The 26,691-nt window shown below is 46.1% G+C and overlaps 1 protein-coding gene and 1 non-coding gene across 3 annotated transcripts in view; both read left to right on the forward strand.

The window, feature by feature from the left end:
- The window catches only part of EFNA5 (ephrin A5), a 293,964-nt gene that overhangs the window by 125,991 nt on the left and 141,282 nt on the right, over nt 1-26,691 (forward strand). The gene's annotated exons all lie outside the window — the stretch shown is intronic.
- LOC129400987 (U11 spliceosomal RNA) lies at nt 14,514-14,644 on the forward strand. The gene has a single exon (XR_008628025.1). It is a non-coding gene; the product is annotated as a U11 spliceosomal RNA (small nuclear RNA).

Consider the following 26,691-nt stretch of genomic DNA (forward strand, 5'->3'; position numbering starts at 1 on the left):
ACTGTTGTCTCCTAGCTTTCTCTGTCTGGCGGGACGGGAGGGAAAGCGCTCTCTCTCTCTCCACTTCTGCATCTGAAAATATAGCCACTTTGGGGATAGCTTAATAAAAATGGAAAACAACCTCAATCTCTGTGTCTAGTGAAATCTACTGAAAATCCATTTATCCACAGACCGTTTGTCCCTCGTGATCACCAATGTGTTATTTGATGTTGAGTTTCAATTAGAAACAAAACATTAATGTCAGAACTGCCGAGGTGCCACTTGCTCTGTTTCCACACTCTGACAGACAGGAACCAAATTTCTCTTAGTTCAGAGAAATCATTTCCACAAGGATCTTAGGAGGCGAGAAGATAGCGTGTGTCTTGGAGGAGATGAATGACTTTCCAGAAGTTCGAGTTCTTTTCAGTCTGTGCAAAAGGCCTGCTGAAGCTGAGTTGATGACAGGGCCACCAGAGCCACTTCTTGCCAGCAAGACTCCTTGGAACGGGCACACTGTGGAGAAGCATCGTCTGTCGCGGCAGCTGGAGAGCGAGCACAGACGACTGAGTATCTCCAGGCGCCTCACCGGCCACAGGTCCTGAAGGGCACGTGGAGGTGGTGTGACCTGTATTTCCTCGGTCAGCTGAGTGCTGGGCAGGGGTGAGGAGGTGGAGAGGAACACGTGTGGCTTGCCTTTGAGATGCCAGTTCTGCCTCCGTCAGTGGCCGTGTGGGCCCCACACCTTCAGAGACAGAGGAAGTTTGGGTAGACGGGCGGCAGGGTCTTACCTTCCTAAACTATGCAGTTAGTTTGTGAAGAATGTTGGATAAGGGGTTGCCTTTGGGGCTTTGTTTATTGCACGTCTGAGAATGTTCTAGAAGTTTGACTCATCTGTTTACTTAGCCATGCCAGGCCTTGTGCTATATACATCGCAAAGAAGTGGTGGATATAAAACTTGCCCTGCTCCCTGAGTGCTGGGGGCAGGTGGTGGGCAAAGGGCGTTGGAGAGGTCTGTGGAAAGCACTGCCATTCTGGGACACCCCTCTTCCCCGACACACCCAGCTCAGCTCTGCAGCACTGGGAGGGAGTAGTTTATTCGGAGGGACCAGCCACTCTTCAGTCCCATTCATCCTTCGAGTTGCTGAAGTTGGCATGGAAGATGGTTCTTATTTTCCGTTCCCTATCCGTGCCCTGATCACCCCTGCGCTCCCAGACGCTGCCTGCTTCGGGGCTCTGGGCTGGCTGTCCCCAGAGGTCACACATACTTATGCCCCTTTATTGTGCCCAGCTCCCTGGGGCTGATGTGCTGCCGCTGTCCTTGCAACACCGTGCCAGGTCCGCAGGGCGAGTCCAGCCTTCTCGGGTGGTGGTGGTGGGGGGGCGGTTCTGTAGCACGCGCTGCGTCTCTGCCACGGACTGTCATCGGCCTGTCTGATGGAGTGCCAGCGAGTGCGCTCCAGGAGGTGGTCCTTATTGCCCATTCTCTCTGCTTCCTGAATGATCTTAATTGCTCTGGTAAAGAGGCAGCCATTCTAAACCTCCCTCCCACCAGGGCTGACTCACAGTAACAAGGTTTGGATTATCCCGAATGTCAGGACCCCCACAGACATAATGGGCATGGCTCCCCTCCCAGCCCACCTGACGAGCTTCTCTCGCAGAGACCTGCGCTGCTCTAAACCCTGATACTCTGCCCCCCTCTGAGGAGGGGTCCAGGGCTGCCGCCCTGTAGCTTTGCTTTGGGCTCGACATGTTCTGAATCTGCAGCTTGCGCAGGTGGCTGACGTGGTTGGCAGCTACTTTAATTTTCCTAATGGGTCACTGGGCCTGGGGTCGCGCAGGGCACTGTGCCTGCTTTGCAGGCAGGAGACTGCGGGTTGGACCCCTCATTCCACACCCCAGTGACACTGCGGTTGGGGAAGAGTGGCACCACCACAGAAGCCTGATGTGCTTCTGGCACACCACAACCAAGACACACTCCAGTGTGTGAGTCCTGCAACCACAGAAAATCAGCAACAGCGAGGGAGAAAGAAAGCAAGGGGAGGGAAGTAAGTAAAATTATAGGTCTCTCATATATATATATATGATAAGACACACACACACACATATATAGTAAGACATGGAAGTGAGGGCGCCGGGGCGATTGTCCAGCTGGTAGGGAACTGGCCTTGTATGTGGCTGACCAGTGTTTGATCTTCACCCCATATGATCCCCTGGTCCCACCAGGAGAGATCCCTGAGCACTGCCAGATGAGGCCTAAACTCCCCACATTCCCAAATAAGACATCAAATTGATAGTCTCACCCAGGATAATTTTTGACATATGAAAATTGCAGTGTACACTTTGAATGGCCCTTCTGACATCTGAAAAGTTAGAAACCACCATTTTGCTACTCTCTGAAATTCATGCTCCCAAATGATATCCTCTGAAGAGTTTGTATACGCTAAGTACAAATGTATAATTAATCATAAATAAGTAGCAAATAGCCAAATTCAAAGAACACAGGAAATAAAACATTGAATCATGTGCCCTGTCAAGATATTCTTTGTGTGAAGTTTTGAATCAGAGAAATAGCTCCCCCTTCGTTTCTGTTGCGCGTGAGAAAGTGGGCAGAGTCGCCTCGTCATATGTGAAATAGAAAGTGATTGATGGCCTCACTTCAATCCAGACGTCTTCTTCAAATAGATGTAAAACGGTCTTTGAAGAATGTTGCTTTGAAAATTCTTTATTATTATTATTGTTATTTTTAGAGCCTAAGAGAGTGCAGGGATGAAGGCGCTTAACCTATACACGACCTACATGCACTGACTTGGCTTACACACAGCTTATACACACTGACTTGGTTTACACGCGATTTACACATGCCGAGGTAGCTTACACACGGCTTACACACCCTGATTTAGCTTACACACGGCTTACACACCCTGATTTAGCTTACACATGGCTTACACACCCTGATTTAGCTTACACATGGCTTACACACTCTGACTTAGCTTCCACATGGCTTCCACATGCTGACTTACCTTACACACGGCTTACACACAGCTTACACATGGTGCTGATTTAGCTTACACAGGGCTTACACACCCTGATTTAGCTTACATACAGCTTACACACCCTGACTTAGCTTACACACAGTTTACACATGGCTTACCCATGGTGACTTCTCTTACATATGGCTTACACATGCTGACTTAACTTACACATGATTTACACATGCTGCCTTAGGTCACACATGGCTTATACACCCTGGCTTAGCTTACATACAGTTTACACACTGACTTAGCTTACACTCAGTTTACGTATGCTGATTTAGCTTACACATAGCTTAAGCTCAATTGACTTAGTTTCCACATGGCTTGCACATAGCTTCTACATGGCTTCCGCATGCTGACTTAGCTGACACACGACTGATTCCCAGCTGCCCTTGTGTCCCGTGAGCCCTGCAGGACTCATCTCAGTGCAGAGCCAGGAGGAAGCCCTGAGCACCAACAAACAGAGCCTTCTACACACAAAACAACCTGGAACCCTCAGCTTTGCCTACTTTGTTCTTTTAAAATTGATTTATTTGGGTTGCTTGGGGTGGGGTGGGGGTGATCATACCCAGTGGTTCTCAGAACCCAGACCGGGGTCATGCAGGCGCTGTACCTGGACTGCCTGTCCGGGCCCTGCTGACTCGCTTCATTCAGGCGTGGAGGTGCCCGGGTCCTGAATGAGAGAGAAGGCTCCAGGGGAGCACTGGCTCTTGAGCGACCACTAGCCTGCTAGGGGCCACCCTCTTTACTGTGACTTGTGACCATTCTGAGCATTTTTGCCAAGCCATTCCAGACCGAGGTAATGAGACCACAGCGGTGCCTCCTTTTGAGGTTGTGAGGTTGCTGTTTAGAGAGCCCACGAAGGGAAGGGTATTTCGCAAATGTGATTACTGGCACATTCCTTCCCTGGACGTGATGAAAGCTGATAGCCATCTCTGAATACCACCCAGAGTTTCTGGGTACTGGGTCTCAACTGTCTGGAGGTGTGAGTCAGGCTGATAAGCAGGGGAGGGAGTCCGCTCTCCCTCCTTCCACACACATGACTCATATTTGCCAGCAGGCCCGAGACCCTCCCTGCACCCCGCACGTCCTGCCCCGCCCTTCCTCACGGCCAGAGATGAAAAGGAAAGTGGACGGCAGAGAGGAAGAGGGAAGGGCGGTTTGCGAGCAGGCCACAGGTTCCCTTCACCGACTGCTCGTCATCATTACTTTCAAAGAACAGACCTGAATAACTCCGCCCTCTCATTGCCATCTCTTACCACCTGGCCACCAACTGGGAAATCCCCACGGTGCCCTCAGCCGAGGGCAGAGCTGGTTTCATGTTCTCCTTGGGGTCCTCAATACTTGCTCTTTTGGACTTTAATATTTTGTGGATTATTGTGCTCATGAAAACGTTGCAATTTAACAAACTTTAAAAACACATGCTGTGTATTTGATGTGTTTGTCCTCAAAAGTATGGGAAGGTGTGTGCCTAAGACCTTTACACATATAAGAAACAGAAGTGTTGGCTATAGACAGATTTCAGTTGTGTCAGTATTTTTGTTTTGCAAGGGGAGTTCATTCTCTTTGAGTTTTCAGTGCTAATTTTTTTCTTTCATTTGAGAACAAGTGATTTTGGAGGATGTTTATATTGCATATTAGTTATATATCACATATTAATTATATTGTATAGCATATATGTGTGTATTGGTTAGAACTATAGCCTAACAGGCATCTGAAATACAAATTTGGCATCTGGAGATATCAGTAGATCAGAGAGAATAATTAAAATCTTGGCTCACCTATTTCTGTAGTTCAGCCAGGAAAATTCTCCAACGATGATTTGGTCTGGTTTCCAAAAGATAGCTCCTCTTTCTTTTCCCTCCTCTCTTTCCAAGTACAAGATCTGTAGGATTCTTTCTTTCTCATTAGCAGCTCAAGGTGACCTTGAGGGGGTGCGTGCCTGCCCTGATCTAGGTGTGGAGCCGGGGCCTGCAGAAGCACAGGCGATGAGACAGCCTCCTGGCCCTCTGTGCAAGTAGCCGGTCAGCGTTACGCCAGAGAAAATTAGCCACATCCATCCCAACTCAGTTCTTTTTGGTAATTCCTTCATACATAATTCATAGAATTGTTTTATGGTAATTTTGCTATTTCTGGTGTTGCAAAATTTGATTACTTTTTTGATTATAATATTTATCATTTGTAATGTATTTATAAAATTCGCATGAGTTAAAAGTAAGATAAGACTGTTAATAAGTATTGTTAGTTTTTGGTGTGGTCTGCCTTTTTCTGTACAGGTTGAAAGCTTTCATTTTTATTTTTAATAATTTGAATCATACCTCGAATACAATTCTGTGGCCGGATTAATCTCGAGAATTATGTTTACATGTCATTAAAATTTTTGTAAAGATCTTTTCAGGGTTAAAATTTTAAAGAGAAATTTTACCCATATTTTTAGGATTTCCTTTGGATATTTTCCAGCAGTAGACTTTCTTGGTCGAAATCTATGAACATGAAGATTTGGTGCCTGTATTTCTTAATGGCTTTTAATAAAGCTCTTACCAATTTATAGCCCAGTGTTTCTGAAATTACTGAGAGGGCTTTTCATTAGTTTCAGTTATTTGTAGTAGGAGAGACTGTCTTTCTGCAGCTTTGATTACCGCACTGATAAGCAGAGAGAATATGTTTTGTGTTTTATGCATTTACAGTCTTCATCTCATATTCTTTGCAGTGATATTTTTCATAAAGTTAGGGCCGAAAGGTTGTGGGTAATCAACTAAATTCGGTGACATTTTCATTTCAGTGAGGCTTTTTTCTTGTTTATATATGTGAAAGAATAAATAAGATTCTTTTTATAGTAGCGCGCTGTGCCCGAGACGGTTTTGTCCGGCGGTCTCCTGGCGTTGGATTCTGCGCTGGAGTGAAGGCTGCCGCCTTTGTGCTGGCCAAGCCCCTCCGTCCTGGGCATTCTCCTGCAAGTGCAAAAGCTGAAAGAGCAGCTGCCCGTTGTGTTTTTCTTGTCTGCGTTTGGACTCTTACTTTTCCCCACTGGCCCCCAGGATGGATAATGTGCATCTGTTAGCTCATCTGTGTGAGGGGCGCACGCCCCCCCTGCCTCACACCTGCCCCCCGAGCTCGCAGTCCGGGTTTCTGCAGGAAAGGGAGACCCATCACTCCAACAAGCCCAGTGCGGTCTGAGGCGAGAAGCCACTGGCAAAGGTGTGATCTCAAAGCCACATCCGGGCCACAGTGACCTGCAGCTCTGACCCCACTGTTCCTTTCCCTTCTTCCCCTCCAACCTGAGGGTCCCTCCACCCCCGGCCCCTGGGGTCTAACTGTCTGGAGCCTTTGCAAGAGCTTTCAAGGTCACGTGGTCTCCCTCCCCTTCTTAAATCTCATTTCCCATGGAAGTGTGGTCAGGAATTAAGTAGACCACGAACAGCCCGGCTCCTCTGCGCTCTCTCCCCACACTCCCCGAGGGGGTCTGACTGGAAATAGCCCTCCAGCGTCCACCCCTCCTCACAAATGGGACAGCTCTCTCTGATGCCCTCAATTAAATGAGCCTGTCGCCTGACTCCTGAGCCGCCCTGGAAGATAGGGTCCGTCTCCGAGAAAGACCAGCAGGGTGCATGTACAGAGGCTGCATGTAAGGTCACTGGGCCCGTTGGTTGGAGGGACCTTTCTGGGCTGAGTCGGCCTTTAAAAACAACCTCCAGTGCACTCAGGTACACCTTCCAAGCGGGGAGGGTCGTGAGCATGGCTTTTGTGGCTGTGTGTGCAGTTGTTAATTGTACACACCGGAATGCAGAAAGCAGCTCGGAGCTAGTAAGCTGTAGTGGAAGTGAAAGCTCAGTGCCTCAAAGGAAACCACTCCTGGTAAGGTGCAAATTCCCCCTAGCCCTGCAGTGACCCCAGTACCGAAGTGGCATCCCTGGGCTCCTGGCTCTTCTCAAGCCTTCTTTTCCTGCTCTCCGTTGTTGGCACTTTGTCTCTTTCCAGCACCTCCAAAGTCCCTACGCAGACACCACAGTCCAGTCTCTTCCCTGAGCGTCTTTCTCACTAGCCGGGACGGTCACCTCAGCAAGCATGTGAAATGCTGCTTCTCCTCTATATATTTCTCCTCTGAACTTCAGGCCCATGTTCCTATCTCTTGTCTGTGCTCAGTGACGTTGTGAACGTGAAGACACAGGTTGCTACTTCTCACTGATGAGCACAGTGCCTGGCGCATAGCAGTGCCTCAGTAAATACCTTAGTGATTCAATCATGTTTCCCCCCAGTTAAGAGATTTGACTGGATAAATACGAGAGAAGGAGCCAAGATTTATAAGAGAAAAATTCAAGTCTGAATTCCATAGATTTAGGTAAACTTGGCTGTCGTGGTCAAATTTTCTTACCTCAGATCATATACTAAGTGAAAATTGTGGGTGTATGTTTGTGGGGTTACTGTTAGCCCAAACTTTCCAAGTTGTCTGTCTTGAAATACTGTCCACAGAGCTGCTTTCCTCTTCCTGTTTATCTGGCAGTTATCACCCGTTAAAGACTCAGCCAAGTGTCCCCCCCCAATAGAAAAATCTTCTCTGTCCAGGCTTAATCTGTCCCTTTTTTGCAACAGACTCTCCTCCAGCACGTACTTAGTATTTGCGAATGCTGCTGTTTATTATTTTTTTAAACCAGGTTTTGTCATATGAAAAAAACGATCCTAATCTTTCAGAGAATCATGAAAGTGAACTGGGGTTATGAATCAGCAAGTGTGTTGTGTTTTTCATGGCTCTACCATTAGTTTTCAACACTGCTTCTATTTCACGTGTGCAGTGTCCCCTCCGCATCTCAGGGCATGTGGCCACACTCACCCCCGAAACTCCTATTTCCACCCACCGCCGTCAGTGGAGACCTCAGCCCCTCTTAATCTTGACATTGCTGCCCAGAGTAAGGTGTTATTGAAAGTAAGGTGTTGGTGATTGTCTTTGTCTTTGTGGTTGTTTTCCTTATCTTCCGTATCTGCGTAACACTGTATGTTTGTCAGTCTGTGTCTGACTTGTCTTAGTCTCCGTCCATCCATGTGTTCACAGCCACCAGGATGTCACTTTGTGGTAGTTCTGGAGTATTCCATAGTGTGTATGTACCACGTCCTCTGCAGCCGGACACCTGTCTGTGGGTCTGTAGTCTGTTCCGTACCTTAGTGGTTGTGAATAATGCTGTAATGGACACACTCAGGTTCATACTTTCATATTCTTCAGATCACTCCCCAGAAGTGGAATGACTGGGTCATTCCAAAGCCCTGTTGTCCCAAAGTCTGGAACCTTCATACTGTTTTCCCTGGTGGCGACACCAGTCAACTCTCCCCTGGCAGTGTGCAAGGGCTCCCTTCCCCGTGTCACTGCTGGGCAGTCTTTCAACATCGTGAATTAATGCACACCTGGGAAGGAACATGCCTCATGCTGTTAGTCGCTGGCTGGCCTTTACATCTGTCTTGGGAGCCAGGCAGTCAGTGCAGCGAGCAGGTACAATACACGCCCTGCTGGTGCCGACTCGTGCCTGATCCCCTGCACCCTTAGGATCCCAAGCATCTCTGGAGTGCTTCTTGAGCACTACAGGATGTGGTCTCAGAAAACGAACTGAATAAAAAGAATCGTTTTTGACTTGTGTTCTGGAGGAGGGGTCACTACACCCAGTTGTGCTCGTTGTCTCCGCTTGGTTCTGTGCTCAGGAGGCACCGTTGGCAGAGCTCACGGGGTCACATGTGGGGTGCAGGGTAAGCGCCCCTCCACTTGCCTGTCCTGTCTCTACTCCAAAGGAGTCTGTTCTTTAACTCACTGAATGCAAGTTCCTTGGAGGTCAGAAATTACTCCTGGCGGTGCTCAGGGGACCATATGGGATGATGGGAACCGAACCCAGGTTGGCTGCGTGCAAGGCAAACGCCCTACCCACTGTGCTATCGCTCCAGCCCCATGAAAGATATATTTTTAATGACGCTTTCATGGGGTGATTGAAAAACAAATGCTTCTGTTTGCCGTATTGTTCTATATTCTAATAAGTCCTTTCTAAGCTAATGATTTTGGCTTGCTATCTTCCTATGGAGGCTGTATGTTGACCATCTCTTAGAAATAATAGCTTATAAGCAGTGCCTTGGGTGTGCTCCAGTAATTATTTTAACAACGAAATAATTTTTATTAACTAGATGCATGACCACAAGTAATGTCAAGTTGCACTTGAGTGGCTTGTGGTAGGAAATGAAGGCGCACACATGAAAGACGTTGTCTTTCTTTATTAGTGATTTTCTACCTTCACCTTCTAGCTATCTACCCTAGAATCACGTGAATTGCTTAACCAAGTTCCATCAGCTGGCCTTTGTCCCCATGTAGGGCTGGATTTCTGTTTTTCAGGTCCCCGACACTGCTTCAGGTGAATGGCTTGACTAGCAGGTTTGGGAGATTCCCACACTCTGTCATTTAATGTCTTATTATTAAATGTAGCTGTTCTCTGACAGCAGAGATGTCGCCCTAGCACTGGGGGCCCGTCCAGAATGCCTGCTCAGTAGGAGGCTTTGTTTTGATTGCTCAAACTTGCTTCAGGAATGGTCTTTGGGTGAGTGTTTGGTAGTGGGACGACCAGACTGTAAACCTAGAGAGACTAGAGTGAGTTACACCTTGAGAGAGGCTGGGGCAGGGCATGCGTGGGGGCGCACAATTGCGGGGGTGGAGCAGGGGCCTATACTTTCTCTTTGCAAAGACGATGGATTTTAAGGAGGGTTATGAGTGGTTTTATATGTTGGTGTTTTTTTTTTGTTTTCTTAAGCCTAGTAAGGTGGGAACTGTTGGTAAAGAGGGAAAGAAGAATTTTCCAGATTGACGAGAAGTACAGACGAGGCATTGGATAAGGAATTCTGGCTGCTTGCAAACAAACCACGTTTGTGTTTGCACACAGTGGCTGCTCCACTGATGTTAATTGTGAGTAATGATAGTGATGATCTCCGCGACTAAAATTAATTGCCGAGTCTTTGGTCTAAGGAGACCTCGTGAAATAACTGTCATTGAGTGCAGAAATGGACCCGACACTACGTTCTTTGCACAGGACACTTGCAAATTTGAAAGTTCCTTCTGAAAGCTACCAAAAAAATTACTTGGGCTGCCCTGGGGGAATTGTGTGTTCTTTAAATTGAAGAAGAGCACTGTGTTTTCTCTCAGATAGTTGCAGGTTCCTAGAAGGAGGGTGGGTGTTAGAGTTTTCTTTCCCAGCTTTTATTCCCTGTCTTACTTTCCAGACTTTGAGAAATTTTCTGACTCTTTTTCCTTTTGAGTCCCTGCAGTTTGGATGCATTCAGGTCCCTGTCATATCAGAAGATGATGTTAAAGTGTTGCAGTGCTGGTACTACTGGCCAATCACTTTCTGTTTAAGCTGCATACTGCTGGGGCTGGAGAGAGACAGTACAATGGGAAGTGTGTTTGCCTTGTACACACCAACCCAAGTTAGCCCTCCTGGGCCTAGTGTGTCCTCTTAGTCAGACCCCTGCACCCCACTCAGCTGTCCTAAGTCCGCCAGGGAGTGATCCCTGAGCACAGAGCCAGGAGTAAGCCCTGAGCATTGCCAAGTATGGCCCTGCCCACCCAAAATAGCCAAAATTAAATAAATAAACTGCACTGTGTGTAGCTTAGGGTTTGGGGGAGGGGGGCATTAGGTTTCTAGTCTTTTTCCTTTTGTGTCTATAAATAATCACTGTTCCCTTGGTGTAGTGACATTTTTCCCCCTTCTAAGTGTACAATCTTCTATCTCCCTACCTACCCACTACTATTGAATCCCACTCTGCCATTACCTCCTCTCTAAGACAATTCAGGTTATCATCCTCTATTTATATCCCCGGCATGGGAGAGAAAGCTAAATGAAATAGGTACTAAAATTTCTTACCCCATTTCTCAGAAAAACATACCCGTGGGAGTAGAGATCATAGGTTTTTTTTTTTTTTCACAGAAGGCATAGAAAGTAATTTCTTTTTTACAAAGAAAATGGAATATTTCCCTTAGTGATAAACTTCCATTGTGCTCTTATTTATTTATGATATTTGAAAGAAATGTGTGCCTCACGGAATCAGCCTCCCTTTGAAGATCTGCCACTCCCCTACCAATTTTGTTTGCCTTTAGAACATCATCATTTGGTTGATAGATTTCCTAGGATCCTGGTTAGCTGTCAGATTTTGATAAGCTTTCTGGGGCGCTCATAAACACTGTTCATTTCACCCCAATTCAGTGCTGTTTTCCTTATCTGTGGTCTACCAGAAGTAACTCGAGGTTAAGGCTTGGCACTTCCTCCTAATGTCTTGGCTCGGATACCGCGAACATATCACAAAGCAGACATACTGTGTGTACGGACAGCAAGAGACTAGTAGAACTGTGTGGGCTAAAGAGCAGAAGGGCCTCTGAAACGTGGAAAGTTGAAAATAGGGCTGGGTGTGTTTACTATATAAGCTCAAGACTGGAGGGACGCACTGCTAGCATCATGTCTTCAGAAAATGCACTGGCGGCCGGGCTGGGCCCAGAGCTCAGTGGGGAGGGTGTCTGCCTTGCACGCAGCTGGCTCAGGTTCGATTCTTGCAGCATCCCACATGGTCCCCGGAACACTGCCAGGAGTGTTTCCTGAGTGCAGAGCCAGGAGTGACCCCTGAGAACCGCCGGGTGTGGCCCCCAAAGACAAACAACCACACTGAATTTGTATTATTCATCATCATTTGCAATCCAATATTTGACAGAAAAGTAATTAAGAGCTCCCACAATTTACATGTCCTGCCCTCTCTGAGGTCATATGTTTATAGAGAAAGATTCGCACACATACTCAAAAGGAAAGTGATGTTCCTTTAAGCATGGGAGAGTGCGTCAGACCTCTTCAAGTTCACATGGCCCCCAACTTTATTTATGGGCAAAGTCAAGATCTTGAAGTGCTCGCTGCTACCAGGTTAAACTGGTTTTATCTGCTGTTATCACAACAACCTTATCTCTGGAGACAGTTGCGTGGGTAATACTTGGAGATCAGAATTCAAGTCCAGCTGCCCAGTGTCATCCAGCAATTAAATGCCATTTGATCGTTCTGTGTGTGGTGCAGGTGCTGGTGCCTGCTCTGCCTCGCAGGTCTCGGGGACTTGAGGACTAGAGGCGGGAGGCTCTGGGGGAGGAAGGGTGAGGACAGGGGGCAAGTGGCGTGCGGGGGTCTCCCAGTACTTCCAGCATCATTGCCTGGCGCCTGTGCGGTTCAGCTCTGCGAGATGCTTATGTATTTCTGTGACTGCAGTTTGGTGAAAGGATAAAGAAGCTGTGAGACTCTGTGATTTGGCTGCTGGTGTCCATTTTGCCGGAGTCCATTAAGTGGATCAACATTGCTTTCCACGTGCCCAATTTAATCACTCAGATGAAAACTCTATAAAACTGCCTCTTTATTGGGGAGATCGTGATGGGTGTTGAACTGCATAGATCTAATTAGTTGTAGGGCAAGACTGTCCCCAAATGAGTAACTGGCAAGAATACATAGACGGGCCTTTGTTTTGTTAGGATTTGGGCCTTTTTTGTTACACATTTTTATCATTGAAAATACAATTTTGAAAGCAGAAATTAAAGTGCTTGCTTGGTACAGGTAACTTTGGAAGAGTATTATAATTAACTCCTGGACTTTTGCAAAGGTGGATTGATTACCTTGTTAACTTCTTCTGGCCTAGGGGTGGGGGCACCCAGTTCAGGCTGCTTTGTGGGCGAGGCACTCCCGAGTTCTGCTCATGATGTGTTTTAATTGTTGGGTTGTGCCCAGAATGCAGATGAACTCTCCAACACCTGAGACAAAAGCTCCCCCCCTCCCATAGGGAGGGCAGCGGAGACGAGAGACCATTGGATGAGAAATGAGTGGGCTAAGTGGAGCCCTGATCGATAGCGAGTGCTGTCCATTTGGGTAATGGACATCCTTGTCATCTCAGCTGTTAAAGAATGCAGCAGTGATGAGTCCCCAAAGGTCTGCAGAGTATAAGGCGTCCAACACAGGAAATATCACCACCTCCCTTCCCCAGCCCCATAAATAAAAAGGTGCCTCTCAGGAGCTCAGTCCTGAGCCGCAGTAAACTGTCCTGCGTGGAATTTATTGGACTCGATTTTCAAAAATCTGTGCACAAAGCAGAAAGCAAACTGGGGGATGGGGGTGGGGGTGGGGCATGGTCTTTTGTCTGGACCCTCAACAGTGGTGGCAACTCCTTAGGTCATCTTGTGTGGAGTGGGGAGAAGAGTCTTCCAGTGTAAAGCAATGAGGTGGTGTAAATTGCTCTTTGCAAACGTTCTCTCCGCACCTGGCGGGTTCAAGGCAGGTTGAAGAATCGCTTTTGTCCCGTGGCCATCTGGCAGATGCCATGGAGGTCAGTGCGCCGCCCAGCTCTGACAGGCCATTCTTGGTGGTTCCTCTCTAAACGCCTTCAGCCCGGCCCGCCTCTCCTTCGCAGCTCTGGGGTGGCTTCCAGGCCACTCGGTGTGGTGGAGCCTGGCTAGATGCTCTTTCTTCATCTGTCTTTCTGGCCCTCACTTAATCCGGCCTGTTCCCCAGGGGATGGCGCCCTGCAGGCCATGCTGAGAGGCGTGCCACTGCGTGGGCAGCCAGGTGTGGGCCATTAATTTTCAGTGCTGTTGTTTAACTATTAATGAGGTCCGGGCCCTGGGCAAGACCACCTATACCTCTCCCTTCTCCCTCAGGCCATTCACCTTTAGTCAGGGCCCTGACTAGTCATCGTTCACACGCCATTGCCTCATCTCTTCACCTCCGCTTCTTCCAGATAAGAAATAATTCCTCCTGCCCATCTCGCCCGTCATCTATCTTCAGGAGGGTCCATAAAGCAGAGCCGTTCCCATTTTCCATTAACCTTCATGTCCTAAAACTCAGAGTCGTATATCCTTCCTCTTCCTCCGTGCCTCAGCACGGAGAAACCTCCCAGCTGGCGTTTCCAAGAGGCCTTCAATTAGGCAGCAAGGACAGGTGGGGCCCTGGTGAACTGGCCCCCTCCCTTACCTTTTATTTAGCTCCCGTTTACCATTGGAGTTGAGCCTTTGTAGGACTCACTAAAGTAATTCACAAGTGTCAGCATCTTTATTATATTGCAGCCAGCAGCAGAAATCGTAACCTGAAGGGATATCTACTAAATCAAGATTTCTGTAGCATAAGCAGTGTAAATGAATTCCTGCACATTACATTATTATGTTTATAACGTCTTCATTAAAACAGGAAAGGCGGGGAGGCCTAAACAAGGATAGCACAGCCTCAGGCTGGTGAAGTGGCCGTTAGGAAGGAAGGGCCTGGACTGGGTCAGCCGTGGGCCTCAGCTTGTCATGCTCTCCCCGTATTGAGGGGAGGCATGGCCCGCCTCCCTGGTGCATAGTGAGCCTGCCATCAACCCGGACCCTTGGGCTACGTCTCGTGACCTTCATATTCAACACTCACATCCCTGATGCTCTTGGGTTCCGCCCTCCCCCCCACCCCGGCCTTATTCTACGATTCTTAAAAATGAACAAGGAAAAGTGGCTTCTGTGTGAGAGGCACATGTCGGGCAGCTCACTTGCGCTAGGTGTGGGATCGACGTCAAGAGCCTTCAGAAGCACAATCAATCCAGTAGGGCAGTCGGCGATCCTTGGTCCTGGTACCCTTCAAAGAAAAATTAAGAATGAACTGTATTCACTAACACCTGGTCAGTTCTAACTCTAGTGTCTTTTACATCCTTAATTTACTGGCAGAAGTCAGTGTTTAAAATGAACATCGGCCAGACTAGCAGAGTGCACAGATATGACAGAAAGACATCAAATCCTCCTGGTGCTACTTTATTGTTTTGATTTGTGGGCCACACTTGGAAGCATTTGGGTGTCATTCCCGGTTCTGCTTTGGAGGTGCCAAAGGTCGGACACGGGCAGCCTGTGTGCAAAGCATGTACTCCGGTGCTTTAAGGGGGCTGGGTGCATCTTTTCGGGGTCACTGCCTTTAATCAGTACTGAATAGTGCCAGTCCCAGAGCCAGTAGCAGCAAACTTGACCTCTCCTTGCCTTTGGCCCCCTGGAAGCCTCTCTAGTGGACATTCAGTGCCCTGCCAGCCGCCTGACATGAGCCATAGCACATCCGGTGTGAGCCCAGTTCACCCACTCTGCGTCTCCGCACCTCATGTCTCTGTTTGGAAGAGGTTGGTTTTTAACTTGATTTTTAAGCTAGTTTTCAACCCCTCCCGCATGTCATGTAGGCCTCTGGGGAACACAGCCGGCCCCATGGACTAGGAGAGCAACATGTTCCTGTCATGAGCTCTCACCTCCTCTGCTCCCTATGCCATCACCAAGGCTTTTGCAAAAGTCTTTTTGCGGATGTCTGACCTGCCAGATGTCCGGTGTAGCTGCGTCTGGTTGCTAACTGCTTCACCCGCTGCTAATCTGCCCTGATGACTCCAACGAGCTTCCCAAGGCCAGGTCATACGTGAGGCGCTTTCACTGACCCTGACTCTTGTTTATGATTAAGAGCTTAAACAATGTACTTAACCTAAAATCCTTCCTGATAGGAAAATACGTAATTGTCTGGGTAGACCTGGCCGCTGCCATCAATGCTGTGACTGCCGACGTGAAGATGGCACTCTCTTCTACAGTGCTCTTTAGGCCTGAGCTCTCTACAAGACAGAAGTACTTTGGGGCCAGAGAGATAGTGCAGTGTGTAGGGCACTTATGCGGCATGCTGCTGAGTCCAATCACTGGCTCCCCACATGGTCTCCTGAGTCCTGCCAGGAGTGACCCTTGAGTGCAGAATCCAGAGAAAATTCCAGGCCCTGCCTGGTGCAGTTCCCCCCTCCCCCAAATTTCCTTTGTAAGTATTTCAGAAAAAACAATGCATTTGCACAAATTCTTGCACATAGTTGAAGCAAAACTTTTATGAAAGAATATTTCCTATGATTTACGTGACTTTTGTTACTAAAAAAACAAGAATATGCCTTTTATAAAAGAATTTAATACACACTAATGGGTCATAATCCAAAGCTGAAAAGTCAGTATATCTCATCTGTTTATACCAATCCATAACCACGTTAGCAGAGGGTAGGATACTATAACTATACTATTCATGGTATAGTTAAAAAACTAAATTTAATTTTTGATAGTTTTGTCCGCAATGGGCAAATAAGATTGCTGAGTGTTTCATTTTCATGTGGTCTTTATTGTCTTATTTAGGAAGAACATTCCAGATGTGGGAAGATAAGGAAAATGAATGAGCCATTAATCCAACTAAAAATGAAGTTGTGAGGAAGTTAGGTAGCGAATTTCTTAGTTTTGTGACTATCATTTTGTATTCCTAGTATGTTTATAAGGTGCTCTCCTTTAACAGAGAAATCCTTCAAGTTTTATTCATCTGTTTTTATCAAGTTTTGCTTTTCGTTAAGCATTATGGAGTTTTAAGTGCACTTAGGAGATACACTGAGTGAATTAAGTTGATGTTGATTGTGATGGCAAAAATAAATGAATAACAAATCTGTTATGTAATCACAAGTAAGATCATGCCTGTGCTTAGTAAATCCACTGTTACGTTTTTCTGTAATAACTCGCATCTCACTATATAAGGACCGAAGGTTCTATTTCAAATTTTGTTTGCAGGCCAGCCTCTATGGAGAAGAGCCTTGTTCCCTGCCTCCTCACTGACCTGTCAGACAGTCCTGTGAGGTGACAGGGAGGCACTACCACCCCATCACAGGTGACTTGTGTGAAAGGGAAGTTCCTCTGGTCTTTCTGTAAATTACCAGTGGTGCCACGTTAATTTAGAAATGTAATTATGTTAATAGGGACACTGTGTCCACTATCCATCTCCCTGCCAGGCATTTTTCATGACCATTATTTGATTTCCTGGTTTCTGAAATAGGCTCTGTGGAGAATGTTCCGAATGGCGTTTCCTTCTGAGGAAGAATCTTCACGTTCCTCTTCTTAGTTGTCACATCTGGGGAGTTATGAGACTTCACCTGCCGCATCTGGGTGTCCTGTATCTGAAATATGATAGTGTGCTTGAGTGCCCTGAAAAGTTCAGTCAGTGTTAGCAAAAGAAAAGTGTTGGGGCAGGGGTGGGGTGGGTGGGAGTGGAGAGATGAGATAGTGCAATGGGTAGGCTGCTTGCCCAGCATGCAGCTGACCTGGGTTTGATCGATCCCCTGCTTCCAATATGTCTCCTATGTACCGCCAGGAGCGATTTTTGAGCACAGATCCCCAGAGAATTGCCAGGTGTGACCCCCAAAACAACAAGAAAACCCCCAAACTAATAAGGAGCATGGAGAAAAGAATGAGGTTTATGAACCACTCTTAGCCCAATCTGTCTCATGCATTTATATGTGTCCATGCACAAAAGCCACCCCAATGTGTAAGGATCTTAAGTATTATTTTATAGATGATTACTTTGCAAACAAGAAAACAAGTGGGATGTTTTTATTTGAAGATCTTAAACAAAATGTCAGGCCACATCTCTAGAGTGTAAACTTGGAGCAAGAATCCCTCACTTTTCTCAGTACAAAGGAATTTTCTCCTGATTTACTCAGGAGAAAATAAACTGGAAAATTGACATTTTCCCAGTTTATACAGTTGGTTATTCTGTATAAAAATATAATTTGCATGTGGTTTCTATAGTGCTTACAAGAAAAGGATGAGCATGAGTATAGCCATTTCTTTTCTCTTTAAACCATCTTTTCATAACTTGTGTTTCTGATGACTTAACTATATTTACCTGTTTTATGTTATTGCATTATCCTCAGAGAAACTAGAATTCCACATTGCACCTGGTGTTGATCTGCATTCTCCCCCTCTTTATCATAATATTTCCTTATTGAGGTATTGACTTTCCTGATTTCAGAGTAACTTGCTACCGCTCTGATCTGACTGCTAGGAAGAAAGATCTGATCTCACACTCACAAGTCAGTCCTATCCTGCTCTCCACTCGCTTCGCATGGAGGACGCTGTGTAATCAGAGAATCTGTTTAGAATCCATGACTGGATATAGTAGCGCACAGAAAGGTGATTTCTAGAAAGGATGGAGCGCTTTGCCAAGCAGTTGGCGTGTCTGTGTTCAGCATCTGGCACCACTGGGCTGTTTGCTTTCTCCTGCCAGAGAGCAGGAAGACCGTGGCACACCCAGGTCTGGTCACAGGAGGATCTGACTCCGTGGCCTGAGAAACAGTGTGGAGCTTAGGCGTACAACAGAGCAAGGAGGACTTTGCTCTTTCGAACCATTGCATTTCCACACTGAAGTGTGTTAGGATTGCAGCAAACAGTGTTCATTCCAAATTGGCAGTCTTCGGTATTCTTTAAGTAATTTTTATTGTTTTTTTTATTATTTATTATTTCATTATTTTTATTTTAAAGATTATTATAAAATAAAATAAAAATAAAATAAAATTATTTAAAAATAAAAATCTTTATTTTAAAGATTATTTTATTCTAGAATAAAGCCTTTTATCTTAATGCGTAAACTAAATGATGAATACATTTCTGATATTTTCTAATTCCTCATTGATGCTTATAAGGAAAAAAATAATAGCGCGTGATACATATGTTTTTTTTTTTTTTGATCAATCTTTTGGAGGCCATGTTTTGTCCTTAGGAATATCTATTATATATGTCTTTTCCAGGACAATATAAATTTGATTGCTGACTAAAACAACTTTGAAAAAAATTTCAAATAAAGTTAAAGGAAATTAAGCCTCTTTCTTAATGCTTCAAATTCAGATGAGGAGTTAATTCCTTTAAAATAACAAGAACAAATACTCAAGGGGACAGAGGGATAGCACAACAGGCAGGGCGCTTGTCCTGCACGCAGCTGACCCGAGGTTACTCCCCTCGCCCCACAGAGTCCCATGAACCTGACAGGAAGGGTCCCTGAGAGCAGAGCTGGGAAGGGGCCCTACACAGTGCGGCTGTGGCCCCAAAACGAAACTTTGAAGTTGAAATGGCCGTATTGGATTTCCATCAGGGAAGGCACCTTTAGGGCCCACGTCACATGTCCTGTGTATATGTGGCTGTGACACGCTCTTCGCTTCCCCGCCATGTGCCGGAACTGCTTTCTGCATGAGCTCTTTCCTTCCTCGTCTAGCACCCTTCAGTTCACAGACCCTGCAGGTCGCCATATACTGACCGTCACGGGTACAGACAGAGCAGAGTTTCGGGCAGATGAACTTTCTGTGCTGAGTCTACTAGTCAATGCTGTTTGCTTTATTTTATTTGGGGGCCACACCTGGTCGAGCTCAGGGGCCACTCCAGGCTCAGTGCTGGCGTAGTGCGGGTGCAGCACTCCTCATTTCACAGGGTTGGGCGACCATGTCTCATAGCTCACGCCCTCTCCTCTTGCCTCGTGCTATGACTGAGACGAATACATCTAATTCAGAAGTACAGTCAGTGTAGCACACACATTTCTGTCTCACCGCCATTAACAGTATGCATTTTATTAGAACTGAGCTCACATGCTACGACTTTTTATTTAATCGTTTACTGTGATGGGAACTTTTAGAGTGCATCTTATCAGTGTGAAACAAATACTCAAAAAGTTATTAAAAGGCCAGAGAGATAGTCCAGGGGTTAAGGCACTTGACTCACAGCCATCCGACCCTGGTTTCATCCCCAGCACCTCATATGGTCCCTCAGTCCTGCAGGTGTGATTCCTGAGCACCACTGGGAAGGGCCCATACTAATCCCAAAAAGTTACTAAAGCTGCAAAGTGGCATCAGTTTAGACAAGAACAGATAAAAACAGTTTCAGTAGAATTCCCTTCTGCACTTGCAGATTTTCTGCTCTTTTACTTTAGGTCTGAGAGAATCAAGTAAACTTAGCCTTCCTAGGATTTAATTATGAAATCTGGTTTTGCCAAGTGTACAAAAATTAGTTTCATTTTTTACTGACGCAAATACTATAAGCTCTCCCCTTGTCTTCAGGATCCTGAGGCCTACCTGTGGTTGTCGGCATGAAGTGAACAGTAGTCACGGGAGTAATAGGGACTGTTCTTTGTTCCCCGACTCTCTTGTTTCATTTTAATGAGACGCTGTTGGCTGGGACTCATTCTAATGTGCTCCTCACCTTTTTTGTGATGGGGCGAGCAACAATTGTTGATGACTATGATATCCCTGCCCATCTCTGGGATGGTGGTTCCTACTGGGACAGCAGGCCACCAGTGGCCTTTCTGGTGCCTCAAGTAAGTTCTCTGCTCATGAATCTGTGAGTCTCAGGGGCCCAAGAGTTGGCCCTGTGGCTCCCACGCCTGCCACGAGCAAGTCCAGCCCCACAGGCCCTGAGCTGCGAGCGTGTGACTGCAGTGAGCTGCGCAGGGTGCCACAGTGACAGGACCATAGCCCAGGACACCCCAGCCAGGAGGGGATGTGGTCACCTCCAGCACAGCAGCAAAGGGAGGCGTGAGGGAGGGATTTTAAAATGAGGAGAGTTGCTCATGATGATTTTAAGTTAAAGTGTGCATGGCGTGCGACTTCATCTGTGGTGAAGATTGTCATGGGCAGACGGGTTCGCCAGTCTTATCTTGGTTGATTAACTATGTGAATGACAAAACAGAAGAACCCAGTGGATTGATTTTCAGAATCCAAATCACCGGCATTAAAAAGCAACCACTTAATTGCTATCTTGCACCACCTGAAAGATATTTAGGAACTAGCCTTTAAATTTCTCTACAATTTCTTTTCTATTTTTTTGGGAGGGGGGGCAGGTGGGTTAGGAGCCACACCCAGCAGTTCTCAGGGGTCACTCCTGCTCTGTGCCCAGGAGTCACCCTTGGGTGGCTTGGGGAACTCTATGGGTGCCAGGGATCAAACCCAGTCGGTTGGGTGCAGGGCAATCACCCTCGCCTCTATACTCTCTCTCTGCTCCCATTATTTATTATTTTCTGTGAAAAGATGGAAAGGAATGGAATGGTAAGAAAGGAGATAGAGAAGTGTGGAAGCATCCACGTATGTGCTTCTCATCTGCCCAAGGAGACAGAAACTCTCTTGTTTGTCACTACAAAGGGCTTAATTTCCACAAAGACATGAAACGAAGGAGGACAGAGAAGTGTGCTTAAACCTGAGTGTGGCTGCCAGCCTGTGGGCTTTGGGGACTGAATCTGATCACTCTGTGCTCCGACCACGACCCTTGGGTGCTGCACTGTCCTGTTTCTTAGTGGGCCATAGGCAGGAACGCTGTGCTGGTCATGCTTCACCCGCCGCCCCGTGCACGGAGCTCTCGAGTGCGGCAGCCTTCTGGGCAGTCACACAAGGACCGTGGCACGTTGCAGCAGAACGCCTGCCACAGCGCACGGGACCAGCAGCCGCCTTCGCTGGCTTCGTACCTCAGCAAAGCACAGTAAACAGGTGGAATGAACGAAACCATTGCTTGAAAATGGGCCGGGGGTGGGAGGGCATCTCCCACTTTGTTCGCTTCCTGACTGACTGATCTGGGGGCTTTTCCACAGCCACAGAAAAGGATACGGTAGCTGCTCTGCTGACAGCACCCTCACATGTGATGTGTCGCAAAGGCGCCAGTAAGGAAAAGCCAAACAGAAGGGTCGTGTCTGCGAGGCCAGGGGGAGACTGCCATTGTTTGTTCTGTTTGTTGGGGATGGAGAGCTCACCCACAGTGCTCAGGGGCTACTCTTGACTCTGTGCTCAGGGAAAACTCCCTGCGGCAGAGGAAGAGCATAACGCTGGGATTAGACCAGGGGTGGCCACATGTAAAGCAAGTGTCTTAATCTCTCTACTCTCTCCTCAGCAGTTTTTTCCACATTCGAAACTATTGAACGGTAACTTGGCAAGCGATGAGTTTGTCTCCTTTTTTGTTGGACGTGGATCTGTGCCTTGTGGAAATGAAGTGGCCGTTCAATGAGGGAGACCTGTTTAGTGCTAGGGAAACTCTGCTCCTCGTGAGAGGTTCGAAGAGACCCAATAATGCAGATAGATGCCTTGGCAGAGAGAGCTTCATGGGAGGGGGTGGGTTGGGAGCTGGGCCCGTAAGACCTTCAACAAATAAACAAGAGAATTGCAGGAGGTGGTGATGTGAAGAAAGATCCATAAGCGCCAGAGATGTGATAAGGAATGTGAGGTAAATGAGAACTCCCCCAGTGGCTGCATGGTCAGTGCGCTTTGACTCTGTGGAAGTAACGTTTGAATTGAGACCAGCCAAATGAGACAGAGCCAGTGGGTGGATATGTGTTAGAGGCCCCGGGAGCATTGCGTTACCTGTTGATATTTTAGAGAGGGCTTTGCAGCTCTTGCATCACAAAGTCCAGCACTGGGCTGGGATCTGCATGCATTTATGTCTTGGAGAAAGTCACCATCATCCTTCAGTTACTTGTGTGATCCTATTGGGCTTAATGAGATACAAATTCATATTAAAATGTTACTATGGAGCCAGAGAAATGGAACAACAGTAGAACACTTGCCTTGCACGCAGCCAACAAGGTTTCGATCCCCAGCACCTCAGATGGTCCCCTGAGCCCCTCCAGGAGTGACTGCCGAGTGCAGAGTCAGGAGTGATCCCTGAGCACCCCTGGTGTGAGCCCGAAACCAAGAATCAACTGTTGCTGCACTTAGCCTTGCTTTTGTCCTTGTGCATGTCTTCTTGTGATCAAAGAGAACCAATGGCTATTGAATTAGGGGTTCATTCTTGAAAATATTGGGAGCCTTGTCTGTGTATAATATTGATAGTATTGACAGGTACATTTCTTCTGCCTGAGGGTGACTTCCCTGCTCCTTTAGCAGAAAAAAACGAGCATCTACACGCTAATCTATAGGGGTAATGATCAAATGGAACACATTCACTTTCCACTTCGATTCAGGTCATATTACACTTATCTGGTAATTAATATTTATGGGCAAAATTTAAGAGCATAGATGCTTGGAAAATAGACCAAAAGGTGTTTTATTCTATCTGGGTCATTTAAATATTGTGTGTGATTCTCTGAGTAGGATATGAATAACTACTAAGTATCCTGAGCCATCACCGAAAGGATAATTTATTGAGAGAAATAGCAAAACCTCTTGATCCATAGTCATTACCTTCAACTCGCTCTGCTGTATAAAGTACTCAACTGATGGAAACAAGATTTTCCTGAAATTTTGCCTGTTCTCCTTGGAAGGCTAGTTTCTCTTATACTCCAGCATGTTCAGAGGAAAATATTAAGATGGCAGAGTTATTCAGTTTTATCTCAGAGCTTTTGTTGAGTCTTTGGACTAATCTGAACACAGGTACCAATAGATGTTTAGTATTCTGTCCCTGTCATCTTTTTGTTGTTGTTTTCGTTTTGGGACCACACCTTTAAATATTTAGAGATGATGCCTGGTTCTGTGCTTAGGAATCACTCCTGACAGGCTCAGGAGACCATCTCGGATGCCAGGCATTGAACCCGGGTCAGGTGAGTGCAAGGCAAGCACCTGACCCACCAGCCTCTCTCTCCAGCCCTTCCTCTGTCACCTTGAGACTCTCGTTTTGTCTACACTAAACGATCCTAGAGAATCAAGCCCATGAAACTTGCTGTGAAAAATGCTTTCTTATATCTGTTCAAAATAAGCATTTCATTTATGGAATAGTGTTAGTGATATTTGTATTAACTTGTCCCTCAAATTCTTTATTAAGAGGACTTCCTGCATTGGGAATGAAGACCGTGCCCTGTTGTCACTGCCTTGGAGTTTCTGCATATATGTAGTGTCTAGTAACAGGCCAGATGTGGCATGCAAACCAACTGCACCAGGGAGCAAAGCTGGAGAAATGGTGTACAGTACATGAGAACAGCTTTTGTTAGACCAGAGTGACATGGTGATTTATGAAGTGTCAAACCCCCTTGCCTTTGAAGAATTCTGGCCTGAGCATCTGTCTCTCGTGTTTATTTTAGTTGTCCTGGCGACACACTGTCCCCTGAGCACTGTAATGGGTCTGTGGACCTTGTGGCAAATGAACGGAGAGCCATTTCCTCCTTCCTAAGAATGTGAACAAAGCTGTGAATGAGAAGTAGGAGAGAACTAGGAGGGAAGCAAGCACTTTGTCACTCTTGGTGTGTTTTATTGCACCTCCAGGGCCAGAGGTGGGCTTCCAGTCCAAAGGGGAGAGAGGCTCCCTGAAAAAATGGAATTTCAGTTTTGACAGACTCAGAATAAAAAGGCTTTCACGGTACTCTCTTCTCTTACTATTACTTGATTTTTCCAAGGGAAAATACTCAAATTCCCTTTTGCCACGCTGCAACTTTTGAAAACTTGTCTTTGTGGCACGGTCAGTGAGATGCACTCCAACCCTTTGAACCATCTTCATGAGCATTGCAAGGTGTGTTGTTAAGGGGAACTTACCTCTTGGAAACCCAAAGAAAGAGCACTTTTAAAAAAAGAAACAACACACTCTTTAAAGGACCTGTAGAACTTTGACATCCTCCATGTCTGTTTATTGTTTCAATGTTATATAGAAATTCTAAACAGGACTTTCTACAGGGTGAAGTGGATTAAGTGAGAGGTTTTCCAAAAGGATTAAGCTCGAAAAATCCTTGTGTGACCTTGCTAAGACAAGATTATTTTTGTTTCTTTGCCTCAAGAAATGATATGCTTTTCTGCGGTGAAAGAGTCAAGAAAAAAAAAAGACACTTTCATTAAAATTTCAAACAGTCTTCACTTATATCCCAGCTGTTGAAACAGAAGTTCTACACTTCAGAACCAGCAGTTGGACCACAGTTCTGCTTGTCAGGTTTTGGCTTTGGCAAGTTGGGATTTTGATGGTTAAAAATTTGATGATCTCATTCAGCAGTGGAAGTTCTAACACAATGACAGGAAAATACAGGTTCTTGTGGCAATTGTCTTGGTGTACTTTTAACAGTGACATCTCTCTTGGCTGAACTCATTTTCATTAAACTAATCTTAATAATGTATCCTGCAAATAGTTTTATTCTCTTTTATTCTCCCACACATTCCAAACATCACATCAAACAAAATGAGCTGGGTGTTGTTAAATTTGGGTCAGAGGACTCTTCAAGGGTAAGAGTCCCAAATAATCTGCATAGTTCGTCTCAATGGTTGGAAATAGAGAAGCTATTTCTTGTTAGGTTTCTAGTAAGTTAAGTATGTCAGGGAGAAAGTAGAGTTGGCTTTGTGATTAAAAACTGTCCACGTTTGTTTGCTTTTACCTTTTAGACATGCGTAAAGAAAATAACACAGCCATCTATTGCAGAAACTGGTGATTTTCTCAAGCAAGTTGTGCCTTGGCAGCTTGCAGAAATGCTTCTGGGAGCTGGGGGTTAGTGAAGTGTACCTAATGGAAATGGCTACAGGGTGCTTTGCTGTTGGCAAAGAGAGCTCCTTGGCCCTGGGAATTTTCAGTTTTCTTTTTTTGGCCTGGTGTGCCTGGGCTTCCAATGGGTACTAATTGACTGGGAATGTCATTTGCAATCCTTGAACATCCTTCCGCCCACTAGTCCCCCAGGCTTTGCCTGCTACATTGTTCTCCCCGGTCGCTGCCCTTCTGTTCAGTGTGGTCAGGGCTTTGGAGCTCTCCTCTTAGCGATGTGTGTATTCTCGACCCTTCTGGAACACCAAGATCCTGTCAATCACGGTGACCTCCGGGGCCTTCAGCAGGCCTGGTAAACAAGGAACCATGTCTGCAATAGCTTTTTATTCACTTTTTTTTTTTTTTGGAGTAGGGTTTTCTAATTACTCAGTTGTGTATGCAAACACTGAGGGAGTATTAGGCACATCAAGTGGGGCCTCTGCTTTTATTAGGAAACCCTTTTATTAGCTAAATAGAATATGTCAAACATAGTCTTTCCTTTTTAGACAGTTAACCTTTCATCTCTCCTGTTGCAGAAATTCCAGTCTCTGGGGCTTGCTAATTTTGTATTTGAAATATTCTAAAGCAGAAGGAAAATGCTGTTTATAGTGCCTTCTTTAAAAAGCTCTTAATTGAGTTTTGTTGCAGCATATATAGTTTGAATCCCTGCTGGTTACACTTTATTGCACAAGGAAAACACAGTATTCTTAAAAGACACTCCAGTAAACCCAACCCAATTCAACTTTGACCCTGACAATTGAGTAGACAAAGTACTTTTATGATGTTCATACTTAGAAGATAATATTGAGAATAGAAGTTCAGTGATTCCTTGGGCATGTGATTCAAATTGACTTCCAACCTTCTCATTTTGGGAAAAAATTCTTTATGTAATTTACTTATTTTTTCCCTCACACATTATCACACTGAGTTGAATAACGTAATCATGCTGCTTCTAAGATGACTCATCATAGGCTCCACTGTAGAAATAGGCAATTTACACCAAGTGAAAGACGATGCTTCCCAACTTTTTCCATAGTCTGGCATGCGCAGAAATATTCATTGAGCATCCTGGAGGAGAACAGAGTTTAATTAGAAAATGTTCAATCCTTTGAACATCTTCAAATGCTGGATCTCATATCTGCAGCAGCCCTAGGAGGGAAGTTCTGGGTTACTTCTGCTCACTGATGAGGAAGCTGAAGTGACTTGTCCTGCAGTCACAGTGCCAGCACTTGGTGTCTGGCCACTGGCCACAGGCCTGTGCTGCCCTCACGGTCACGCGCTGTCTGCCTGACGCCTAGAGTCCCCTCATAGCTCACTGTGCCTGTACCAAGAGGAAAGACAGAGCCATCACTTGCATCACAGTTACTGAGAGAGCATCATTCTTCCCTCTTTCTTTCTCCTTCTCTTCCACTGCCTACCATAACT

Source organism: Sorex araneus, chromosome 1, assembly GCF_027595985.1.
Source record: "Sorex araneus isolate mSorAra2 chromosome 1, mSorAra2.pri, whole genome shotgun sequence".
NCBI lineage: Eukaryota > Metazoa > Chordata > Mammalia > Eulipotyphla > Soricidae > Sorex > Sorex araneus.